Source organism: Lactuca virosa, chromosome 1 (assembly GCF_052849685.1).
Source record: "Lactuca virosa cultivar CGN04683 chromosome 1, Lactuca_virosa_CGN04683_v6, whole genome shotgun sequence".
Classification (NCBI taxonomy): domain Eukaryota; kingdom Viridiplantae; phylum Streptophyta; class Magnoliopsida; order Asterales; family Asteraceae; genus Lactuca; species Lactuca virosa.
This window is the reverse complement of record NC_136426.1, coordinates 140,465,323-140,472,947: the sequence shown is the minus strand read 5'-3', so window position 1 is coordinate 140,472,947 and position 7,625 is coordinate 140,465,323. Positions and strand designations below refer to the sequence as shown.

General features: G+C 33.3%; 1 long non-coding RNA gene across 2 annotated transcripts; it reads left to right on the top strand.

Moving 5' to 3' along the window:
• The first annotated feature begins 6,049 nt into the window (after positions 1–6,049).
• Positions 6,050–7,625, top strand: LOC145158993 (uncharacterized). Of its 2 annotated transcripts, XR_013737416.1 has the most exons (4): positions 6,051–6,434; positions 6,507–6,571; positions 6,747–7,345; positions 7,420–7,625. It is a non-coding gene; the product is annotated as an uncharacterized LOC145158993 (long non-coding RNA). The 2 variants fall into 2 exon arrangements; XR_013737415.1 differs by having other exon boundaries at positions 6,050–6,434; positions 6,507–7,345.

Below are 7,625 nucleotides of genomic sequence, written 5' to 3'. Positions count from 1 at the left end.
TGAATCACTTCAACACGATATTCATATATGTTCATGACTAAGTTTCATTAAAATCCTTTAATCTAAACGTTTAGATTTGAAATGAAGTATAAGTGCTCTCTCCCCTATAACTTTCTATAGCGAAACAATTTTCAAACTTTACAACTTGCATATTTGTAACCTTTGTTTCCTACAAATAGTATTGCTAACTTGCAACACTTAACATAATAATTGTGCTCCCACTTAGCATAACAATGATATTCTTGCAAGCATAACAATTATGCTCCCACTAGCTTTGACATGTATCCAGAAATCCACTGGACTTCTAGAAATCAATACTATTAAGTTTCTTACTAAATTTCAGATTTCTGATACGTGATGTTACGATAAGTCTTCAATCAGACTTCTCAAGCTCATACACCTTTCATTAGATAGCATATGTGTGTATTTAAACCCATTTAGAACTTATAGCGATAAGTCCTGAATGTTCAAACTATTACTTGCCATTTCTCATAATTCGGACTATGAAAAGGGATGTTGTAATCATATACGAATTTGAGAACGTAATTATCACCACTGCTAACCATGATATCAATCAGATTTTCTAAAATCTTCTAGAGAAAGTGTTTCCTCATAATCATTTTCATGAATTATAGTGAAAACCTTTTTCACCTAGATTTTAGGGTGTATGTGTTCCTATCCATGTGAATTTATCAATCCCAACCTACAATCATAAGATAAGGTGGAGGACAAACCAAAACCAAATTTTTTTCCTTTCATGGACTGAACTTCGCATATTATTAATTTCTTTCCATCTGGTAACACAAGGGCCTACCATGTGTTCCATGTTGTTTAAGCAGTTCACTTCCATTGACCAATCACTGATCAACGTGATCTGCCTTTTGTAGTCAAATGAGAACCATAACACTCACATGCATTGTCAACTCAACTGGAAGGTGCATAGAAACAAGAATGTGTCAACTGAACACGATAGGTTATCAACCTCAGGACGTGTGCTAGTGATAACTAAAAGGTTTATTCTTGATTGACTCTTGAAACTCTTCAAGATCATTAAGACTCCCACTAACTTCTTGACATATATGTTTTTCTGTTAAGGAACATTCCTTGACAAGCAAAAACAAATATTCAAAAGTTAGTGTGGGTTCTTATCAAGACAACACTTCATTTAATTGGTCTTAGTTTATCTTTGTTTTTACCAAAACAACACTACTATCAATTCCAAATGTGCTAGAGTAAGAAAAAATTTACACTCCACATTTCATAAGGTGTTATAAACCTACTTAGTTTGAAATAAGTTTCTAGATATGATTTGTAGTTACTAGAGTGTGACTCTAAAACATTATTTGATACGAAATATGAATCTTCTCTCGATTAAACCATTTCACCAATATCTGAATCCTCTTCTTAGTTATATAAATACACTAAGATGTCCTTAGAGGATCAATTATGACATGGTTGCATAATCATTAAGATGATCATAAAACATGATACTAGAGTACTCTCCTTTCCTTTCAGATTGAAGAAACCTTTATCTTTCTGCCTAATAGATCCTTCTTATTCGTTCCACTACTCTTTGAAACTTTTCAAAGTATTAGAATTATGCTTAATCTTATAAACACAACCATATTTACTGAACCATCAGTAAATTATGACGAATAGACTTATCGTCCTTTGTGGTGGATCTGACCAGTTCACATCAATATATACTAGATCCTTTAGTCCTTCACTTGTCTCACACAAACATGTGAACAAGGAATTAATCTTAAACTTCCAAAGATCAAGATCCTCATACATCACACAATTCGAATTGTATAACTCCAAGTTTCTATCCAAATGAACCTTGGGTGATGAGAATTCCTTTTCACTTGGTCAATTATGACATTACCACAAATGATATAACAAAGAATCAAATCCATATTTAACATTGCTAATAATGGAAATATAACCACCAAATTTCATAAATACCATTGTAAGGAATTATAAAGTAAATAAGATAAAACGCAAAATTTACTTTATTGATAAGGTGCGGAAAAATTTGTCCTTACAATGTAAATATATATGAAAACTATGTTTCTACATATTTCCTAAGCAATCTATTAATCTATCATGACTAGGATTTGAAAATTATTAAAATGATTTGAAACAATAATCTAAAATTGTATCTAGTGAAAAAATTGTTGTGTTGAGATCTAGGTTGCTAGCGTTGTGTGGGACAATCTGATGCGAGTTTCAATATTTATTTGAGCCAATATATGTTATAGTATATTTGTGGCTTCCCTATCCTAGTGAAATCATGGAACAAAAACACGAGCTTGCTTAGTTTGAGGGCCGCAATATGTTTAGCATCGTGTACCATAAATGTATCCAGGAGAGCTTATGTAGTCATTGCACATTAGACTAATATCTCTAACGAATAAGGGTTGAAGATTAAGTTCCCTTGCTTAAGCATATATTTTTCTTATGTTTTTAGTTTCGAGTGAAAAAGTGAGTTATGAACAAAAGGAAAAAAAAGTGAAAAAAAAAGTTGTGAAAAAAAAAAGTTGAATAAAAAAGTTGTTGAGTGAATAAGAGTTATCAAAGGATGAAGATCTTGAAGAAAGTGAAGAATTAAGGCAATTTTCCAAGTAATTATTTATTGTATTTTTTTCTAGGTTATTTTTCTATAAGTATGTTTGGGAGCTTAATCAAAAATTACCTTGAGGTTAAGAAAGATTTCTAGGGATGGATTCAGAGGGATGCATAAAATGAGCATTGTTCGAAAGAAGTGGGCAAATGTTTATGAAGATTGTGTGTATTAGGATTAGGGAGGTTCTTAGGAAAAATTTAGACACAAATACATGCATTGCGGTCTTGGAGTAATGGAGAGGCTCAAAATGGATTTTCTTGTGCGATGTTGGTAGCTAAAGTCTTGATATGGTAATAATAAAATCAGTTTTGCTTGAGGGCAAGCAAAAGACTAGTGTGGGGTAGTTTGATAACGTCTATTTTATGCATATATTTATGATGATTTTTTGTTATTTTATACTATCCTTTAATGTTATTTAGAACTGAAAGATACTTAATACACTTTGAAATGTTAAATTACAGTTAAAATGGGAGCTAGAATGTAAAAGGGGGAGAAAGGAGCTAAAAAGACGCAAAAAGGATGTTGTTGGACAGCTTGACCCCTCTTCAGTGATTTGGCCATATCTCATGACTCGTAACTCCGATTGATGAGATTCAAAATGTTCTGAAAACTAGACACAATTTCGGACGACTTTCATGTTTTGAGAAAATGATGATTCCCAACGAACTTGTCGATTTTAACAAAAAATCTCCAAGTTGAATAGAAGCTTCGCGATTCTTGACGCTGACTTGGGGAATATGGGATTTTAATGAAGAACTCGTCGAGTTGGTGTCCAAAATCGTCAAGTTGACACTAAAAACTATATATAGAGCCAAAAATTAGCCCTAATGATAGATCTTACACCTTATATTGATTCCTGCGATTATAAACCCCCAATAAACCGTTTTAAGGGTCTAGAGGGCGGCCGGAAGGCCGTTAAGCTGACAAGAGTGAAGATCTGAAGGATTGGAGAGCAGATTCATGCCAATAATCATGTGGTTTGTTTTTCCGACCAAGATTAATGTTCAAACATGATTCTATATGCAATTACTTTCTGACTTGGGTGTTAAAACCTTTTACTTTGTGTTTATGATTAGATGAACCCTTGATTTTGTGGATTAATTGCTATTTGGATTGTTTTATTCATGTTTAATTAATCTTGTTAAGCTTTTTAAAAGTTCCTTATGTGTTAATAACAATTATTTTCTGTTGATGAGTAAGTATATTGAGTTGTATGAACATCTGCTTGATTACTTGAATCTTATGGTTTTGTGAAAACAAGATTGTAAGCCTAGTGTTGTGAACATAACCTAGGGTTAACTAGAAATAAGTAAATTTAATGTGTGAGCATGTGTGATGACCAACCACATATGAGTTAACTGAACCAACCAATTTGGTTAACTATTATTACAAGTCTTGCTTGATTCGAACTGAACACTAGGAAACCTGTTAGTTTAATCAACTGATCACTGCTTGAATTGACTTGTTTGCTAAAGGATTAGTAATAGTGAACATGAACCTAATCATTTTAGAAATTGGTGAACAAGAATAAATAAATTTGTGTGTGCCTTTATCTATGATTTTAAGATGTAATTTGTCTAAACCAAAGTACCTAAAGAGATTTGTCTTCGGTCAGTTTATCGAGATTCATTGTTTAATCAATTTTTTGAGATGTCATTTGCTTTTGTGTGTTTTGTGTAACCTATTATCAAAAATTCTAAATTAATTCACTACCTTTCCCCTTATGTTCGACACCCTTGCTTATCAAAGTGATACTATACTCGATCGGGGTTAACTGCATGTAAGGTGTGGTTTAGATGCGATAAATTAGGAATTATAAATAAAAAATTTGTTCATTAAATATACACATCACATGTCTTGGACTATTAAAATCTTACTGGCTCTTTTGGTCAAAATGATCACTCAATGGATCATAATTATATGTTGTAAATTTCCACCTCCTAATTTATTCCAACCAATGAATTATGCATCCCATACTGCCTAATTCATCATACTCCAACATCTAATGCATCAATCATAATCCTCACTAGTTTGGGTTTTAAACCCTAACTCTCAATGGATAGATTTCACCATCGAAATCGCTTCCAAAGCTTGTTAAAAGATTCTAGACTCTCTCAATAGCATTATACTAAAGCTATAGGTTGATTAATTCAACCATTCTAACTAAACTAACATATTCATCATTAATGCTTAAATCATAATAAAATGGAGAAATATTTACCTTAATGTAGAGAGGATGATAATCCTAGCAATCTACTATCTCTCGCTCCTCTTGGAACCCTCTTAGCTTCAAAATTGCCATTCTCCATCTCCAAATCGATTTGAGGAGAAAATGGATCGAAAATGAGGCTTAAACATATTTAAATTTGTTTCTTACACTGCGGAATCGTGACGTGGTAAAGTGCTTACTGCACCATGGTGTGGGCTATTAAGTCCCGGTCTGCCTCTTGCTGGGTCGCGGTGTCATTCTCACATACCAACTTACTTTGTCAACTGTGTCGTGGCACCCACATACCACGTCGTGGTGCAAAGTACATTGTCTTCTACTTACGAAAAAGGTTTCATCCCATTTTACCGTTCCATCCACCTTGCCATGGTAAAACCCTCACCACGTCATGGAGACAACATCATCGCAATCCCTTAGCTGATTTCATCCCAACTTTAGGGTAACTTTTCATCCAACTTCTAACCTTCATAATTCCTTCATTCCAAACTCGTTTTCAATTATCTTTATATACATGCGAATGTGGGTATGAGTTCTACAACACCATTAAGTCCCTTCTTATAGACTTAATATGAGTCTTAATCTATTAAGTCACAAACTTTCCCAAAAGCATAAAATTCCATTTTTACCATTTTGCTAAAATGCATCTTCTCATACCTTTCTTCTTTTGAACTCGCTAATCTAATCTCACCTAGGTGACTCAAACTTATCTTGGCCAATTTCATGAAGTCACAACTTCATAAACTTATGAAATTCTTCGAAATGATTATTTTTCCGTTTTGGTCAACATTTAACTAATAGTCAAATCTCTATAAATTTGGGTTCTTACACTACTCCCATGGCACAGTGTCTGGGGTGGTTCTAACAGTTTTGTTGTCTAACAACAACTAGGAATCAAGTCGGGAACTTGTTAACGGCATTCGTCTTCGATCTCCAATCAAGATCCGACACCAAGACCCGAAGACTAGGTTACAGTTCCCAACATATATATATATATATATATATATATATATACCATATTATAAAGAGTTTATAATTGTGGGCCCTTCAAAATTTAAGACATTTGTCTTAAAAATCAAGGAAAACCAGTTTTGGACCCTTGGATCTAAAATCAACGGTGATCATTTTTCTACACGTAATCCGTGTGAAACACTGTCAACCAATCAGAATAAAGAGTTCTCAAACACACATAGAAACAAATATAGAGAAGCACGTTGTTGCCCTAATTTACACCTCACCCTAATCTTTCATCGCTTCTCATCATTCCGCCGTTCTACACATTTACCCTAAAACTCCTCCTCTTTTTGGAAGCCATTGAAGCCACATAATTTTACAACACCGCCACCGGTAAACATCACCACTATACTCTACATCACCGCCAACGATTAACGACACCACCTAAATCTCGCTCAAAAACCTCACCATTCCTCACGACTGTCGTTACACCCATCGACATACGAATATGGAACCCCATCTGCGAATCGGTAGTCAAAATCTCTTTCCTTATGTCATGTGTGTTAACCGATTTTTGTGTAGGTTTCGATTTCATGTGCTAGAGCTCAAATAATATTGAAGTAGAGAAAGGTTGGGTTTTTTTAGTTTGTTTGATTTTTGGTTTTATTCTCAAGACTGTTGACCGCACCATGTTTTTTTCAGGTCCAAAGTTCTGGAACATGATGAACGAACCTCCGTTTTTTCTTGGTGTTTTAGAATTTCAAGAGGTTATATTTCTGTTTATCGCATATTTTTTTGTTGAACTAACCATTTCAGCCTATGTTATTTTTAATTACGTTATTTTTATTTATTTTTCTATCACATTCCTTACAGGTTCGATTTCGCACATAAGAAATACTGATTTTGTGATTTTATTCTGTTGTATATTTGAATTGCTAACAGATCAAGCAGGAATGAAGATAAAGGTAAAGATTAAAAAAATATAAATATTGAGGTTATGACAAAGTTGAAAAGTCAAATGCTGATGTCAAATATGAGATGTTGGAGGCAGGTGATGTTGTCGATGTTATATTTTGATAGCATGTGTGTTATTAACTGTGTGCTTTTAACCGTGTATGTGTGTGTTCAACTGATGAAGTATTTGGTTTTAAAAAAATAGTAATAGCTGTCTTCATGGGTTTCAGATCTGTTGTAGTGGGAAGGTCTTCATCTTCGGATGAGAAAAAATTTTCAGATGAAAAAGGGAATTTGGATCTGTTTGAAAAAGGGTTTTCGGATTTTCCTATAGTTATCTACATTATTTTATCATCCTGAAACATAGTTTTTAATATGCTGTTTGTTGCTATATTTGTTTCATTTAATGCCTTAATCTGGTGTTTTATTTGGTTTTCTTAGATTTTGAGTTTTCTGTATTTTGTTTATTTTTCAGGTTTTGATGATTGATTATTTTAAAGTCCATAGAATGAAGAATAGTACCGTGTTTTGTTGTTGATTTCTAGAAAAAAAAAGTGAAGGTGATGTTTGAGTTTCAAATGATGACGGTAAATATTTGCATTTGTGTTGTATTTTAGCATGCCAAATGCATTTTGGTTTCTGAATGTTTTTATATTTGCAGATTTTTGAGCATTTTTTTTGTCTTCAACCTTGTCAATCCGAATCCCATGTGGAAGAGAGGGATTAGTTTTATGTGATTTCCATAACAGAGCAAAGGATTTCGTGGATTTTATTTGTATGTCTTAATCTGTTCAGACTATTATTATCTTTTCTTCCAAATGTTCTACAGAAAACGATATATTCAAAAAAGGTTCAAGGTTTTTGCGA